General features: G+C 41.1%; 1 protein-coding gene across 3 annotated transcripts in view; it reads left to right on the plus strand.

Moving 5' to 3' along the window:
* Positions 1 to 1241: 1241 nt before the first annotated feature.
* WWC3 (WWC family member 3) overlaps positions 1242 to 18453 on the plus strand; it is a 100498-nt gene continuing 83286 nt past the window's right edge. For all 3 annotated transcript variants that reach the window (XM_032100619.1, XM_032100620.1, XM_032100621.1), the window contains exon 1: positions 1242 to 1389. The gene's annotated coding sequence lies outside the window, so the exon portion shown is untranslated. The remainder of the gene's footprint in view (positions 1390 to 18453) is intronic.

Genomic DNA, 18453 nt, shown 5'->3' on the forward strand with positions numbered 1-18453 from the left:
TGTTTGAGAATATATTGTTAACCCCTTTCCTAGTTTCCAGAAGCTTAGCCTGCATTACCTTAACTCTTTATGTCCAGATTTTTAAAGGTTTGCTAAAGGCAGCATCCTGCCAAGGCACAGAGTCCCACATGCCAACTTTTAACCCTGTTCTAACAAAGTTTTGTGGAATTTAGTTCTAGATGGTAGCCAGAACTCTGTGTTGTGCGCTCCAGCGGGCTCGGATCAAATCAGACACAGCTGCTTTCTGCTCTACAGAACGGGGTTAAGGGACCAGGTTGAGATGTCAAGCAAACCAGATGTATAATTTTCCATCCTCCATTATCCAACCATGGATACAGCATCATCTCCGTGACTCGTGTGGTCTCCGGGACCTCTCCTCCAATATCTTTTGAGCCTCTGCAGTGGACCCCCATCCCTTTCCCATGTCCCTGTGCACATCGAGATTGCTCAGCACCTCCGAGGCATTTCTGGCGGGCACCAGAAAATGGATGACACAGCGAGGGCCAGGCATGGCTCCCCTTTTCCTTCATCCCCCTCCGTCCCCAACGGGCCATAGCAGAGCACAGGCCCCGAGGCAGGACAGGACGGGCCCCGGCGAGGCCTCAGCCTCCTTCCCCCGGCCCGGGCCCGGGGCGGAAGGCAGCCGCCCTCTCCCAGAGCCGACGTGTCTGGGTCTGGGCCCGGTTTCCGCGGCGCGGGGTGCGGCCGGGCCGGGCCCCGCTGCTTCCCTCGTGCCCCACCGAGCGGGCCGCGGCGGGAGGGCTCCACGGCCCCGGCGTGGGAACAGCCGGGCGGGGCGGAGGGAGGGAAGATGGCCGGGGCAGGCGCCGGGCGGGAGGCGGCGGCGGCGGGGCGCTGCTGAGCGGCGGGGCGGGGGCACTCGGGCCGGGATCGGGGGCTGGGAGCCGCGGCGGCGCGGGGCAGGTCCCGGGCGGGGTTAGGAAGCGCGGCGGGGCTAGTCCCGGCTTGGAGCGGGGCTGGCGCGGGGGAGGATGAGCTCGGCGCGGTGCAGCCGGAGCCGCCTGAGTCCCGCTCCCTGCGGGGCCGCCTGTTAGTGCTGGAGGAGGAAGAGGAGGAGGAGGCGGCGGGCGGCCGCGGCCCGGGCGGGACTGGAGCTGCCCCGGCGGCGGGCGGGGAGCGGCTTTCGGCCGGAGCAGGGCGGCGGCGGCCCGGCGGCGGAGCGGCCATGCCGTGGTTGAGCGGCGGGCGGCGGCGGCGGCAAGCGGCGGCGGGACAGGGCGGCGGGCCGGCGGCGGGCGGGCAGCGGGGCCGGGAGAGCTCGGAGCTGCCGCTGCCCGCCGGCTGGGAGGAAGCGAGGGACTTCGACGGGCGAGTCTTTTACATCGACCACAACACCCGGCAGACCTCGTGGATAGACCCCCGGGACAGGTACGAGTGAGATCCGGGGGTAAAGAGGGCCCGAGCCCGGTTCACCCGGGGCCGGGCCCGTCGGCGACATTTTCCTTCCCTCGTCCGCGGCCGCCGGCAGGGTGTGGGCGGCGGGGCCGGCGGTGCCGCTGCCGGCGGGGCACCCCGGGGGGGGGCTCTGTCACACCGGCTCTCCGCGGCCCATCATGGGCGTAGAGCCCCTACCCGTGCTGCTGGTGGGTTTGTCGGCAGTGTTAAATGTTAACTCTGATCCAGAAAAAAAGAACTGAGGCTTCCCCCCCCCCCCCCCCCCCACTTCCCTATGGTGGGTGCTCGGACTAAGCGTTGTCTCAGTGCGGGGGGACATGGAGAGGCAGGAGCGGTGACACTGCCTGTGTTTGTACTCTTCGCGTACCGGAGCAGCCTCGCTGTAACCGAGCGGCTTGGCCATCCTGATTTATTAGCCGGGCTGAACTAATTGGCAGCAGCAGGCTGGAGGCATGCTGGAGTAATTTGGTAGATTACCTCCTCATAAAAGATAACGCTGCGTGGAGGTAAGCAAACCGGGAAATTCCTGCACTTAATTTGACAAATACGCGGTCTGCTGCAAATTAGCAGCAAAAATCTGCAGCTGCGTGGTGTCCAAGCAGCGTCTGCACGGCCCGGCGGTGCGTGGGGAGACCGAATTAGGCCTTTTCTTCTCATTTAGGGTGAATAAATACGGACAGGTCTTACGGCTTTTAGCAGAAATACGTTATAAGCAATATTTAAGCGTCGTAGCTGAAATCTGGTGGAAGCGTGGGCTCTGTTGCGGGTGCTGCCCAGTAAAAGACGACCTCGCTTCAAAGTGGTCGCCTAAAAATTTCCACGCGGGGTTAGTGAACACAAGTGTCAGTATTTTAGGTGTCTGCGAAATAAGAAACATATGTCTCTGTGTATGCTTTTCTATATTAAAAAATGTTTTTATAGTAAGTGAAAGTTGGACAAGGACAGTTTGAACCTCAGCCAGAGCTACCTTGCCAGAAGTATGCCTGGAATGTTAAGCAGGCCACAGAAACATTTAAGCACAGTCTGGGTTAAAGACTGTAGTAATTTGAGAGATTCCTGTCGTTTTGCACGACAATGCATAATTGTTTAAATGGCCTAAATATTTACCTACCAGATCAAGATGTTTTGTCTCATTATTTGGATGTACTTATGCATACACGTATTTTTTTTGCTGAGATGTTAAATATTTGTTAATATGCTTTAGATAGTACATATTTTTCTACATTGAAATGCATGTACACGTTGTTAGGTTCCTTTTAATACCGTGTTGTAAAGGTAACCGATGTTTGTTGCTTCCCTGCATCTCATCCTTTCCATTAAGTATCAGAGAGTATGCGGTTTTGTCTTCTGCAATATCTTCCATACAGAAAATAACAGAAAAGATTTAGTCATTTACTACAGTGTTAAAATTGAGTTACTGTTCAACTTACATAGTATTGCTAAAATTATGGCTCAGTGTTTGGAAGAAATAATTGAAATGCCACACGTTGCTTGAAGTTTTGTCTAAATATTTCACTCCAAGGTTTAAACTTGGATCTGTTTTTCACATTGGGTAAGAACAGGCTGTAGAGCAGAGATTGAGACATTTACATTGGGGCAGGTAGAAAAGAGATGTTTTCACAAGCATGTTATCAGTAGTTTGTACAGAATTCAAGTAGCAGGAGCTGGTTCTGTGACTGCAGAGTTAATCTCTGGTTGAGAATAGACCACTCTTATTATTTTAGCGAGATGTCTGGGTTTTGCATGTCGCAAAGTGACCAGTCTTTTTGGGTTTCATTGCAGCTATTCAGATTCTCATGGGCAGCAGCAAAGTAGGAAAGGATCAGGGTAGTTGTTTTCTGAGAAAGTTTGGGAAAGAAAGGTGAGAGCAGCAGTGAAGTGGTATTGAAGCTGTATTTTTGCAAAAAGTGGTTTAAGTGGAGGGCAGAATAACCTACTTGTGGCATATGTACCTCAGGATTATGAGTTAGGCATAGAGTGACAGAGTTCAGCCCCCCATTTCTGTGTTTCGGTTATTTTTATTTCTACCCAGGAGGAACTGCACAAAGCTATGAGACCTCAGGCCGTGCTGCACTTGATCAAGGGCTCTGAGAATCAGCACCTCTAAGCTTTCCTATGGGTAGTAGTCTCTAGGCATCCCCACAGGCTCCTCTTTCTATTTAGCTGGCACTCAGTAGTTTGTTTTTTTTCTTTTCAGGATTCCCCCTGAGATTTCGGAGCCTTTTGGATAGTTTGGTTAGTGAATTTGATTTGAAATAATTATTCAATTAAAAATCCCACCACAAAACAAAACAAATTTCGCTCCCTTCCCCCAGTGTTTTTCCCACTGAAGCAAAAAAGACAAAGAAATGCTAATTGGAGAAGTGCTCTATAAAGGATTTTGAAGTTTGGAAAAGAGAAGATGATGAGAGTAAGGGAGACAAGTCAGAATAGTAAAGACTGAGAAGGGAAAAAGGACACAAGTGGATACCTTACGATTTTCTGTGGTGAGAAAAAAGGTACAAGAGTGATAAAATGAGCAGATTTGAGAAGGATGTTATCTTTAGTATCAAATCAGTCGTTAGGTTCAGGAAGATACTGTGTTGCTCTGTATGGATTCTGTTTAATGGATAGATTGCAGAGGGTTGTCGAGCAGATCCTGTGGATCTCAGAAGGGAGCCATTCAGTGCATGTTTTCATCTCGTGGTAGTAGTCGTCTTTTATCTTAATAGATCATAAATTCTTCAAGGCAGGGAACTGCCTTTTAATCTTGTGTTTGCACAGTACTTGCTACATTGAGATTCTGTTCAATAACGGGATTGTAAATGAATTTATAGAAGACCAACTATGTTTGTGGTTGATATTGATGATCTGTGTGGCACCAGAGATCTTATTACTGTTGCTGTTTGTTACAAGACTGTTTTCAAGTGATTAGCGCTTAGACAAAAAACTCTTGGAGTTTGGCAAAAACTTTCCAAGCTCATGAGTCTTGCTAGATTTGCTGTATGTGGAAACTTCACTTAAAATACAGTGTTGGTTTTTTGGAATAACTCTAGGGAAGAGGGTGTCTTTCAGCTTCTTAATGTGAGTTGTCTTGGTGGTTTAAAGATTTGAATCATGTTGGAGTGAGGATTTTAAACTTGTAAGGTGTAGGAGTGTTTTTGCATGGAGAAATCATCCATTTGGACCAGTTGGGGAGGAATTAAAAAATCAGTGTGGGCTTGGTAAAGACCTAGGTTTTAGCAGCTGTGTGTAACTTCCTGCAACTTGGACTGCTGGTACTGGGGAGTTTTTCTGTCCTGTGTCCTCATTAACATCTTAATTCTGAGGCCTAATAGCTGAATAATGTGAGCACAGGAGAAAAACCCTGGCCTTGTAGAAGAGGTGGGTTGGAACAACGAGTATGAGATCAAATGGGGTTGGCCCTGGAATTTGACAGACAAGGGGGGGAAATTTGGTAGGTTTTGAAAGCAAAGCAATCAGGAGCTAGAGGTAGGGAGAAGGTGGATGGCACCTGAAGTCTGGGAAGGAAAAAGTAGGGGAACTGGACTGAAAACCAGTAGAGCAGGGAAAAACAGGTAAGGAGAAACTGGTCTGGTGAGGGTTCAGGGTGTGAGGGTGTCAGCTCTTTTCTTGGCTGTACAGGGAACCCTGAGGGGAAAGAAAGAACACTGCGTTTGGATGAGGAATCTTCAGGGTGAGAAAATACCACGAGGGGCAGCATGCAAAGTCTAGGTGAAGAAGGGAAGATGGTTGGAGGGTGAAATATAAGAGCTATGTGTGAGATGTGAGTATGGGGGTCAAGAAATGTAATATGTGCTGGACAAGGAGATTACTGAAAAGTCAGAATTGTAGAGACTGGAAATCAGCAGGAAAGGCTAATGGGCTTAAAACAAGGAGTCAGTTTGGCAAAGTTGCTAGGAGCAGGTATCTGTTGTTAGTGCAGAGCAGAAATGTTTTAAATGTGTACTGGGCAGGAAAGTGCAGAAGTTCAGCTTTTTGCTGAACTGTTTCAGGACTCTATTGTCATCATTTGATTTTAGCAAGTATCTGTATTATCCAATTACTTGACTTCTTCTGTTGGGTGAGACAAAGTCCACTACTACTGTTGTTTCCTCTGCTATGGCAAGTGGCACAGCAAGGTGTTCAAACACATGCTGGTGTGATGCTGCATAATGTGATTTCTCTTTCCCCAGACTGGCTTTATAAAGGGGTAAGAAATTGTAAGTAAGAAGCCTAAATAAAAAGCATATTCATGTCAGATATTCAAATCTAGAAAATTCCAGACTTAAAGTCACTTAACTACTGCTTGTTTTGTATGAAAAGAGCATTTTTAGTGACAAATTTTCTCATATATTTTCTTGCCTTATTTGATACATGTAGAGGAGCAACTCTGAGGGCAGATGGGAGAGCTGATGAGAATTACTTCTGAAGGTTTTGCCCAAATTGGAAGATGGGCCTTTAGTGAGGCAAAGGATCTTTTGACATGCCGCCACGTGATAAGGTCAGAAAGTCAGTGGCCTCATTGTCAAGGCAAGAGACTATTTCCTAGAGTATTGGAATTTATCTGTACAGTTGGCAGTATTCAGCAATCCAAAGACAATCCTAAGCATTAATTTTTTTTCAAAAATAGCATTTTTCAGGGTTTGCCTTAAACCCGTACACTGAGAGTTGCAATTAGTGACATTAATTATTAGAATTCAAATACTTCTATTCCAAAACATCAGAAAGATGAAGGCAAAAGTATAGTTAGTATCACTGCCATTTTTGAACATTTTCTTCAATTTTGTATATGTTTTCAGACTTTTCTTGTCTACTTCCTGTTTGTTGTATTTTGATGTTCAACTCTGTCAACTCATAGTTTTGTTTTGAGCTAATGCCATTTGTGGAATGGGAAGAAAACAAAGTGATTGCTGATCGTTACTTCAGTCTTCCCTCAGAAAATATTTCAATGACTGGACAAATTTAAGTCATACTCTGTATTTGACTGTGATGCAGATTGTTAATATAAAACATAAAATGAAACCTGTAAGGTACAAAAATTTATTTCTGGAAGTGATGCTTTGAAAATGTTTAAAGTGGAGCAGAACTGTTGAAATAGTAATTTGGCTGTGATTTTATAAATTGGCTTTTTAGGCTGTTGTTACCAAGCTTGCAAGAGATGAAGAAGCTTGTAAAGGAAAAAAAAAGAATTATTGAATGAATTTGGATCTGAAAAATATGTTCTCCCATGAGAGGAAAAGAGTTGAATTTATTCAGTTGAAGAGGTGTTTAAGAAGTGATTTGAGTACCGTTCATAAAAAGAGATGATAGCAGAGACTTCAGAACTCTTTGTTTTGGTAGATTTGTAATAGCATCTGATAGTCAGAAGTTGAAACCAGAAATATGGTATGTTTTTAATAGTAGTAGATATTAGATGTCAGCGTAGTTTTTCCACTCCTTTAACTCTCTAGATGAAATTACCTAAGTTTTGCCTGATTTAAGTCGGCTATCATTTGAAGTCTCATTGTTTATGACCATCAATTTTTACTGTCTCCATTGCATGATGTATCATTTGACCTGTATATAAAATACATATAGCTAAGTATATCTCATAAGGACTGGCAGAGCAGCCATCCTTTCATTAGAAAGTGGAGAGTTGCTCTATTTGGTTGTTTCTCTTGATGCACCCAGGAAGAAATCCTATTTATCCCTGTTGTGGTGGTGGCTGCTGCTGCCCGAGTTGTTGGTGAACCACAGGGCTGAGCTGCAGCATTAAACTCATGGTGGGCTGGCTCAGGGGTTTGATATCTCCCTTGATGGTTAGGGTGAGCACCCACAGACCCTTGTGTTAACTACTTAGTTGCAATTGGTTCATCATTTCCCCGCCCCATTTTGTGTATGACCTCTTGAATACGCATCACGCTGTTGAATATCTGTAAGTTCTAGAAAGTTCTCTGGTGTTCGATACCCCATTGGTCCCCCTGCACTGCTCCCTCCCACCTTGTCTCTGGTTGGTCCGTTTGTACTGTCCCCTCCCCTTTGCCCAAACCTGATTGGTTCGTTGCACCCCTATAAAACCCCTGGACCCGCTCTTGTTAATGTCTTTTGTCACTAGAGCCCGTGCTGGAATTGACTCTTCTGAACCCGTACAGGAGATCCCTCTCTAGCTCTTCATCTTCAGTGTGCAGGCCTGGATATAGTCGCTTGCATTTGGGCCTGTCATTGCTCCTGGGACTGTGGGTGTTTGCGAGGTGGCTCTACAGCCCCTCCTGAGGGTCGCCAGCCGTGGATAGGGACTCCAGAGGTCTCCAGGTCTATGGCGGACACTCGGAGAAGGTGCAGCACTGGTCCTCTCCCAGATGCAGTGGCTTGCATCATATCCCCATTACTTCAGGCATCTAGGTCACTGCTGTTGCACTGTTTGATTACCTCAGGTTGGGAATACAGTGGAATTAAAAGCATTGCATATAAAACAGTACTTGAGATCCAGATGTTTTGGATTTTCTGTGCAAATGTCAAGCCTGGATGCAGCCATGGTGTGGATGGGAAAGCCGTGCAGCTATGTGACTGCTCTCCTGGCATGTGACTGGGAATACATGCTGCAGCAAATGGTGTTGAGAAAGGACTGCAGTGCCCTAGGCCTCTCTGGGCAATCTGCACATATTTGTACTTTAGTTCTTGCTCAGAATAACTAAGTAATATTTTTAAGGGCATGCTGTAGCTGACACTTGTTTTGAAAGCTTCACACATACATATATGCCATGATAGATCTACTTCTCTGCCTTTCATGAGGGAGGTACATTCATTTTTTTTTTTCATCCTGTCTGGTAGGTCTTCAGACCGATATTTAACTTCATATTGTATGTGAATTCCAAGAAAATGTTTTTGATTAAAAATGAGTGAAGACAGAAGCATCCTAGGTTAATGTTACTTGGTATTAGGTATGATCTTCAAGCTGAGTCTTTTGTTTGATTGGTAGATTCTGATTAGGTGTTAACACGTTACAATGTTAATTAGCTGATTCATGGTAAATACTGCTAAATTACTGGTTTCCCCCCTTTGCTGCCTTGATCTCACCTCTCTGATTTAAATGTTTTAAAAAGTAACTTAATTTCTTTTCAGATTTATATTGCTGGGGGAAAAGCAGTGCCTGTATGAAGTGAGCATTAATGTTTTCTTGTAATTCAGCATTGTTATAAATGAGTGCTACATCTCCAGTCATTGAGTATTAGAAATGTTTTTAGTAGTTTTTCAGTGTCTTGAAGTGTAGAGGTGGAAGGCATCCACTGATTCTTTCTAAGATGAAAGGTTTTCCTTATAGTACAATAATAGTGATTTATGGTTTATTTAACTGGTTTTTACTAATTAAAATACATATCCTTTGAAAATCTGGCTTAGGCAGCATAAAATTTCAGGACCTAATGCATGTGTGCTAAAGCATCAAAACATCTTTTGAGCCACAGAAACCTCATTAGCAACAAAGCCACCACTGTTAAGCTTCTTAACATTTCGTTAAAGGTGAAGGGGTTTTTTTTTGTGTGTGTGTAGTTTTTACCTCTTAATGGAAGTATTTTCAGCAATTAGATATGTATTGTAGACACCTGCTTTACTGTATTTGTGTGCATGCTAGAAAGGACTAAATTAGCAGTTGTGACTTGAGTGTGTTACAGCAGTGTGATGGCACGTGTTACGAGAGCTGTTTCTTGAAGGGTGCTGTGACATGGTATTGATTCATATCTGCGTTGGGTCTTGCAAGCTGAGAAACCCTGATTTGTTGGAACTTGTCTGTGCTTGAAACTGTCAGAGAAGGTACCTTGCTATTTTTATATATATAAATTAGTGTGTATCTGAGTTGGTATAGACACAGTGGTTGTATTTATTGTAATTAAACAGCACCAGGCAGTGTGAAAAGAAAATGGGTGTTTGCATTAGTGTATTTTCTAAAGGGTTATGGGGAGGGAAATCTCTGCTTTTCAGGATCTGCACATGTGAGAATGCAAGATTTGAAATGTCAGAAGTCTAGGGCTGGGATTCAAGTTCTATTATTTGGGGAAATATTCCTATTCAGGCTTGGATTCTAGTGATTAGTTTGAGAGATAACAACTTCATGTTTTTAGCAAATATAAATATAGTGACAACACTGTGTAAACATAAGAACAAATGACTCGTAGGCAATAAAAAACCCTAGAAACTTATCTATAGTAGAGCCCTGTTAACAAGCTTCACAGACATGCCTGTTAAATGTAATGTTGGTTTATAATTTTGTGTTGTTTCTTGGAAGGTAGAGCTTTGTAAAGTTGTATGTGAAGCCAAACAGAAGTATTTCGTTGATACATTGTTGAAAAAAGTAAACTAATACTTTTCTGCCTACAGTTAAAAATTGAACTTCCTGAATATCGTGTCTGCTGCAGGATGTGACAGTTCACATTCACCAGCAAAGTCAGCCAGTATTACAGCTTTTAAGTAATCTTCAGCTTGTTTCTGGTTGAAAAAAGCAAGCTAAAGAAAACACGCTCTAGGTATTTTTCCTACCTCGTTGCCTGCTGTGGCAGGGCAGGGAGCACGCTCAGCAAGGTTTGGCAATACAGTGCTCTTGAGCTAATAATTCGCTGCTGCCAAAACCAGTAATGTCCTCCCTGCCAAACCACATGGTCTCACCCCTCTCTTGCACTGGTACCCTTGCTTATCTGACCTTGCAATAAGAAAATGAGAAAAAACCCCAACCCTATGCAGTATTTCATGTCTCCTTTTTTTGGGGAAGGGTAGTGTTCAGCTGGTTGAGTTCCCTACGCTCAACTTAACCTTTGGGGCAGATGGGTATTTGAGTGGTTTATGTCAATTAAGCTTGATTCAATAAGGAATTGGATTAGGGAAAAGTGATGAGTCAGTTTAAAACCTTCTTTGAGTAAATCCTCTTTGTGAATGGCAGCCTTGACGACTGATTTTTAAAATACTCCCATAGTAAAACAACACATCTAATCAAGTTATGTTTCAAAAGGAGAGAATCAGTTTTCTGACATAAGATGGATGTTTAAGGATGTTTAAAGGCCAACAGAAGAAAAATAGGTGTCAGAGTCAGTTTTTTAGTCGAGTAGCAGCACCGAAGTGGGTATCAGGAGGCGAGAGAGCTGCAAATAGTAGAAATGATTTGGGGACTGAGCTTGTGGTATCATCACCAGCTTGGAAACACAAAATGCTTGGTGAAGTCAGTGGTGAGTGTTGCCATGGGTGACAGGGAACAAAGTTGGTGTGTGAGGAAATTAGACCAAATGTGTGCTTGGGAGGTGTATGTGAGGGAAGTAAGTATAAGATCAGGTAGATGTGGAAAGTATCTTGACAGTGGAGCATCTCCAAGGAAGATCTCAGTTGGGTGTAGAAGTGTAGGGTGTGACTGAGGAAGGGATGGAGCGTGAAAAGGCATGTCAAGGTAATAAGAAAAACCATGGAACAGCTATTTGGGTGACTTAAAAGGTGGTTTTGTCACCAGTGTTTGGAGCGAGAACTTGTCAAAAGATTATTCCAGTGTATCTGGGGAGTTTTTTGAGGGAGGTTAATGTGTATAGGTAGAAATTGCCAGGTCATAGAGGAGGAGGTTGTAATATTTGGATTAGATGAACAAGATTTTTGTCTCTGCTTATGGAGAGGGGCAGGGACTTTGATGATGTGTTCTTTTTCCTTTATACCAATCTAGCCTATTTCGTGAGAATAAATCCTTCAGTTCTTAACTAGTCATTAATAGCAAGGAATGGGGGTGTAGGCTTTGCTCTGCCATGCCACAGGGTCTTGATCATTTCTTGATTCTGTCCCACATAGGAAAGTTAATTTGGACTTAATACAATGAGAATGTGCTAAAAGCTTGGTAAGATGTGATCTGTGACTTTTAATAGCTGATTGAATCCTTCGAGTCAGCCATTTAATACAGCTCCAGTCCTGGCAAGGCTTGCTCTAGGTACATGTTGCATGATCAAATAAGCTGGAATGTTTCTCAGTTTGTTTCCCTACTTTTCTGTGGGTGTTGGCTGGAGTAGGACAGGCTTTTGCATCTAGTGATGAGCGTGGTGGTCTCCCCGTGGTTTGCAGGATGGAGGCAGTTCTGTGCTGTACTGTTCACCCTTTGGCTGAAGGAGCTGACTGCCATCAAGGGCTGAGTTAGTAAATATCAAAACCTAAAGCAACTACATTTTTTATTTTTGTTTTCAAAGACTTTTCTATTTCAGTATATTTAATTGGCAGTGGGTCAAAAATAAAGTACAGTGATATCAATACCCTTGAACCAGCAACAGAGAATCAAAGGCTATCTTTCATAGCGTTCTGAAAGAGTTATTTTTGAGATGAAATATCTATGGAGAATCTTGTTGAAACTATTTTGACTTATATTGTACTTAGGCTGAAACTCTTTCTCACAGAGAGTGATTAGGATTCTTTACAGCAAAATGCAGAGTTTGGTATCAAAGCTGAAAATGCTTAATATTTCAAAATTGATTTATTTAATGTTGGACTGCAGTTTAAACAGCTAAAAATAAGACTTCTAAAAAGCCTTAATGCACAACATTTTCTTAGAAAGAGTGGCCTATCCATGTTTGGGAAGGCAGCTGAAGTACTCCATAATTATCTAATTCTATAGCATAAACAAATCGTGACCCACTTCTCAAAGGTGGATACTGTCCAAAGTTACTTGACTTGAACAGCAATTCTGTGAGTGCTTAAAAGAGAATTACAGAATAAAAAGTACACTACCTTTTTTTTTTTTTTTTCTTTTGGGCAGTGTAGGGATAATTAGGAGCTGGAGAAAGAAGTGCATGTGTTTTGAAATAACTGTTTCAACACTTCAATGTCTTTTGCTTCCCCCAGATTACATCTTTTGGATAAGACTAAGAATCACAGTATTAAAGATATGATAAGGCACATAGGTAAAAATCCTTGAACCCCAAACTTCAGAATAAGCTAACCACAAAACCCAAGAAAAAATTGATTTAATGACCATCATGCCTGTTGGATCAAAGGTCTGTTTTAGTAGCGTCTAAGTAGCCCTTAATACTATAATTGATGATGTTGTGGTTTAGCATAGCTTGGTTTTTAATTAAGGAGAAATCCATCAGAAAGCCGTCCCACAAGTTAACCTGATGATCGTCTGTTAGAGATAGCATAACTGACCTCTACTTCACATAGTTAAAAAAAAATTGGAAGTGGTTGTAGATGGAACTGCAATAGGTAGTTTGTCAAAATTTGGTTAAAAACATGTATATTCATATTATATATTTTTATATGCTTGTTTTCAACTGTATGCAGTGTTCTGATTCGCAGCATTTGAAAAAAGTGTACGCTACTCTGTGTTGGTTTGAGTTGTCTTATTTTTGCTTTTCTGCCAGCTTGTAGTTTATTCAAGGGAAAGCCTAGTGGTGCTCTTGTGGTTATGGGTGTACTGAGATTTGTGATAAACAAGCACCATGTGCTCAAGACTCTGCACGGGCATTTGACTACTACTTCTGTGCTTAATGTAGCTGCTCAGTTGGGACAATTAAATTTCAGAATTTTTTGTTTAGAAAAATGGTCACTAGTACCAGCTTGCAGAAAGATGGTTAAAAATGCTCTACTTTGAAATGATGGACTTGTTTCTTGCTTTTCTTTGAGATTCCTCTCAAGCAATCAAATACAATCCTTGCCTCAATAGACTTACATCTGTGAACTTCCAGGCTTTTCATTTGATAATGCTTCGGAGGCTGAATTTTTATATTAAAAGTACTTCAAAAATCCATTGTAGCCTACTTCTTAATTGCAATTTGATTTTGATGCTTATGTCTTGTCTGTATGGCAGAAGACATCGTTTTAACTGAATCTCCATATTTCACAAAGGTTTAAAAAAAACCATTTTCCTCAGAAGGAAAGCAAAAGCATTTTAATTAAAAATGGTCAGGTATTTTTTGATCAACTGTATTTTGTACCTGGACTGCCTAGTCATCATTTTGTGTTGGCTGTAGGGGAACTTTGGGAGTAAATGTCATGTCATAAAGAAGAATATCTGTTGTGAAAACTTTTTTGATTTCACACAGTTCTCCACCCTTGGAAATGCAGCTTAATGCATGCATGAGCTAGTATTTTAATGTTCTTCCTTATAGCCAGGATTGCAGAAAGAAGCAACTCTTCAGTTATCTGCACTACTAAAAGGCAGCTACAATGTGTATAGGACTTAAAGAAAGATTTTTTTAAGCCTTTTGCCTTAGTCAAGGGGAGTGTGTAGAGTGACAGAAGGAGAGATCCTAGAGCTTGTCCTTATCCTTTCTTTTGTGTTGTTTGTATTTAATAATTCTTTGCATATTGAGTCATGTGTACTGATTCAGCTAAACAACTTCTTGATTTCTCAGAACACTGTGTAATGCACTGAATTAAAGAAGTGTTTTCTTTGATCTTAGTGAATGGCTAGTTTCACCTAAGTTCCTTGGAACTGATCTGCAGTGTGAAGTATGATGACTGTTCTTGAAGTGTGTTACTTAATGTTTTCTATTCAGGAAGATGATGATGATGTTGAGGGAAAAAATTAAATGCTGAACCCTGCATACTTGTCTTAGGCAGAATTAAAGTGGTAGGTTGGTATTTTCTTGTGTGTTCTGTATGGGTTGGTTGGGTTTGTTTTGTTTTTTAATATGGTACAGCTACAATTTTTTCCCCAAGAAATTGTGAAATAAACCCTTTAACTTTTGGTTTAAACAAAATATTTCCCTTTAGCCTATTTTTGGAGTAAAATGTCAAGAGGTTTATGATCAGGCTGACTCTTGGATTCTGATGGATTGATGGTGCAATGAAGATACTGTATTTCCAGTTCTAGGAATTATTTTCTTACTGTAAAATAAGCTACTTTGTAAATTCCTGGTTGTCTTCTTTAATAGTTTTCTGTATGCACTTACATGAAGTTTTGCTGAAGCGTTACAAATTTCTTCAGTTGGGCATGATAGAAGGCTTTTGGAGGAAAGAGTCTTTTTAGTCCATGAGTAAGTATCCAAACACAAATGTATGTGAACGGTCTGTACCATGTCATTTAATCATCTGAAATTTCAGCCAATTTATAATCTGCAATATTTGTTTATGGCTATACTCTCAGTGCTTCTGTTAGTAAACACTATTCTGATTTTACATCTGGAAGGTTGAAGTTGAGAAATGTTTGTGGGGAGTGATCTGTGGAAGATTTGCTGAGCCACGATTAGTTTCGTGGTGGTTTTTTCCTTGGTTTAAGTTTTTAAAGAAAAGTCACAGTAGTGTTTCCTGTCCTTGTCTGTAAATGTCACTCAAAACCTCCTTACTCTTTGTACTGAATCTGTTCTTAGGGATTCAAGGCCTTTTAGGAAATTATCAACTACCTTAATTTTTAATTTTCAGAAGTGGCTTCTGGAAAGTTTGGCACAGATTTTGATATCCCAACTTTTTGTCTTCTTGGAGTGTGTCATGTACTTAGAAAAAACTCTTTAAGTTTTCTCAGAAGTAAATATAAAAAAACCTTGAACATTTCATAAAGCTCAGATGTAAACCTGTTTTCATGCTAAGCCATTATAGAGTATTTTTTTATGACTTAGTAAAAGACAAAACAGCAGGTGATTCATATGAATGAAGATATATGTATATTTTTTTCAAACCAGTGTTCATAAAATTTGTCACAATATTCAGGAAATAGGCTAAATAAAGCTCCAGTGATTGTGGAAAGTAGTTCATTTGTGCAAACTTTTCCCACTGAAATACCAATACTTGTATGTAGAGTGAGCTCTCTTGTAATATTGTGTTAGGGAAATTATTTCTGGGAGTAATCTTGTAGATCTGTCTGTGCCTGTTCAGTGCTTCTGTTCAGTTACAGTGATGATGTAGCTATCTTGTTCTCTGGACATCTGCCTGCTAGGAGTGAGACGTGTCCTCTGTTCTGTCTCATAATATCTGCCAAACAGCTTTAAGGCAATAATGCACTTTCATTACTATTGATGGGACTCAGTTTGGATCCTTGAATTAAAGTCTCTCTCTTTTTCTGTTTTCTGACTTGTACAGAGGTTTTTACCATTACCTGTTTCTTTTGGAAACAATATCTGAAAGGGAGTATTGGTAATTTTTTTCTTCTAACATGTAATGGGTTCAGAATTTTTTAAAAGTTTTGTTGTTTTAAAATACAGCTGGCTCATTTTATCATTAAAACATACTGTAATAAATTTCTGGAATATCTCCTTTAGGGTAATTATGTTTGGTATGTGAACATCTGGAGTTTTTGAAGTTTTGCACATATGCCTGTTTGCCTACATGGTTCTTAAGATATTTGTTTTAGTCTTTCTGAAGTGACTTCATAAAGAAAATCATATTCATTTTTTACTCAAATCACAACTGTAAGTTTATTTTCTTTACATTTAGAATCTATGGAACATTTATAAAAGGCTTTTCTGTTCCATTTAAAATACAAATTACCCTGTGTCCAAAACTCTTGTTCCATTTGGAACACCCCAAAACTAGGGGTAGTGTCCTGACTGTGGAAATTTTTTCCCCACTCTCCAGTCCCTGAATACGGTTCTTTGAAATGCAAGTCTTTTGAGATCCTGTGTTCATTTTTTCTGTCTTTCGCCTTTTTAATGTATGTGCTCAAAAGCTTATTTTTCAAAGTGGATGAAGATTTTAGCACTAATACTTGTATCCAGATATTTCTAGGTTTTCTGTAAAGAAAACAACCAGATGTTATACAGAATAATAGGCTCTTAATACAATGTCAGTACATGATGTTAAAAGTGAATTAGTCAAATTAGGAATACATTTTTTTTTCTTCCCATTAGTGAAGATAGTCACTTGTTCAGATATTTACAAGGATGATTTCAAAATAGTTGTGAGAGCACTTTGCTTAAAGAATTTTTGAATGTTTTAAGATACTACACTTGTATTTAAAGTACATGAATTTTGTTGTGCTTTTGGGGGTTTAAGTGTTTGGGGTTTTGTTTCTTTTAGAAGATGGAAATCTGCGCTATGAATAGAGTTCTAATACAGGAGATTTTCCTTGAGTCCACATTTACTCATTTTATATACTTTCTGTATGCTAGGCAGGCACACTTTTTAAATGTTGAGGTTTTTTTTTCATGGCAAAAATAGCTTGCAGCTTACTGAAAAACAAGGCAGACCTGTGCCTCAAAATCCAAAGGAAACTGCTGCTTGGATGAGGCTCTAAAGAGGGCATTTATATGTTGTGGAATGAATGGCATGCCTGCACTAACTCCCGCAGGCCGGATATTTCCAAGGTATCAGACAGAGCTGTATATACTGCACTTTTCCCCCTTAGGATCCAGAGGTTTCTCCCTTGGCAAGGTCTGAAGGACCCTTGGCAGGAGGATGAGGTGGGGAGTGGGGGCTGGCAGGAGAAAAGTAAAATGACTAAGGTGACTGTATGTGTATGATGCTTTTTTTTATTTTCACCCAGACTGCCCTTCTTGTGCTTTGTGAGCTTGTGTTGTTTTTCTAATCATTGTTCTTTGAACAGTGTAGTTAGGAATTTCCTGTTCACGTTTTACTACAATGGTTTGTTTAAAATGATAGACCGCAGTCTTTCCTGACCTAAAACTAGATTAGCCTTGAATGTCGAAAAGAAGTCGGACAAATAAAGAGGATAGGCTGTATTTGCTTATGTCATGGAGAGGGGCCTTTTAACCATGGTCTCAGTTGTATCAAATACCACAAGTCATGTTTCTTAAATATTTATTAAGACAAATAAACATAGTTATTGTATGAACTGGCAGGTCTCCAAATTTCTGTCTCTTTGATTCTCATGGGTGGGTTGCTTTTAATCAGGAGAAGTATATTTAGTCAAGACTCTGATATCTACTGGATTACTGAATCCAGCCATAGCTCTCAGTTCTCCCCTCTCCCCTGCTTTGTTACATTTTTAAAATGCAGCAAAATAAGCCTCAGCAAAGTTGAAATTTTAAAATACTAAGCAGTCAATTTTGGGAAATGCATTGGGTGCCCGTGATAAGAAAGGTTTAATATAGTCTTTGTATGTACTGCCGTATGTTTGCTTTCAGATTTTGGGGGAAAAAATCTCCAAAGCCCAGTGGTGTTAGATGTACAATGAATTGTAGCATCCTTATTATCCAATTTATGTTTATTTAGAGCAGGTTCCTTGTAGAACACTGCTAATCTGTGTAAATAGAGCACACCTATAATGATGGAACAGTACAGGTAATAAGGCTATTGATTTTTATCTGGAAAGAGATAAAATTTCAGTGTTAAAAGCAATATATGACCTTGACTTTGGACTTTCATTTTACAGAAAAAATACTGTATCATAAATCATATTATGGTGCGGCACAAAAGTTTTATTCAGTTTTGGAGGAATGGCATATTGACCTTCCTGAGTTCGGTACTGAAGTCATTAGTGACAAGTGTCAAACTCACTAATATACACTTTATACAATGCTCTTGGGTGTTTTTAATACAAGATTGTCTGTGACCATGCACATGTGAAATTCTGGTAAACCTGCTAAATGACTCTTTCAAGATGGGAGATGTCAGATTTGTAAGGTTGTGAAGCCTCTAGCTGATACGACACACAGGCATGTCATTACAAGGGTGTTGCCAGTTAAAATACTCAGCTGTTACGGTATTTCCAGCTTAGCATCTAACTTTGTTCCACCCAGCAAATAGTCACATAAATAGGACTAGCTGTGGATTTTTAAAGGAAATATTTAATGTATTTTTAAAGAAAATAACATTTGGAAGGAAAAATATTTGGGTAGCTTGTCTAGGGTAGGGCAGGGAGATGCCTTGCAGGGTACAGAGTTTGATGTGCTGAAGAAGCTCTCAGTAGATGTTATATGGAAAATGTTACCATTTATAGAAATCAGGTATTTCCATGAGTACCGGAACTGGTGAAGCCTGGTTTCCTGTGGGTTTGAGTCTTACGGCTGATTGACTTTGGTGTCTGGGAAGGTGAAAGTTCTGCTGGATGCTTTTTGCCTTGTGTTTGGGCCATTTGCATTTGCTTGCTCCTGGGCAGATTTTCTGATACTTGATTAGGTGTGAACCATGTGTTTCTCACTTTCCATTAGGCCTCCTACTTTCATAAACTTT

This window comes from Corvus moneduloides, chromosome 2 (genome assembly GCF_009650955.1).
Source record: "Corvus moneduloides isolate bCorMon1 chromosome 2, bCorMon1.pri, whole genome shotgun sequence".
In the NCBI taxonomy this organism is placed as follows: domain Eukaryota; kingdom Metazoa; phylum Chordata; class Aves; order Passeriformes; family Corvidae; genus Corvus; species Corvus moneduloides.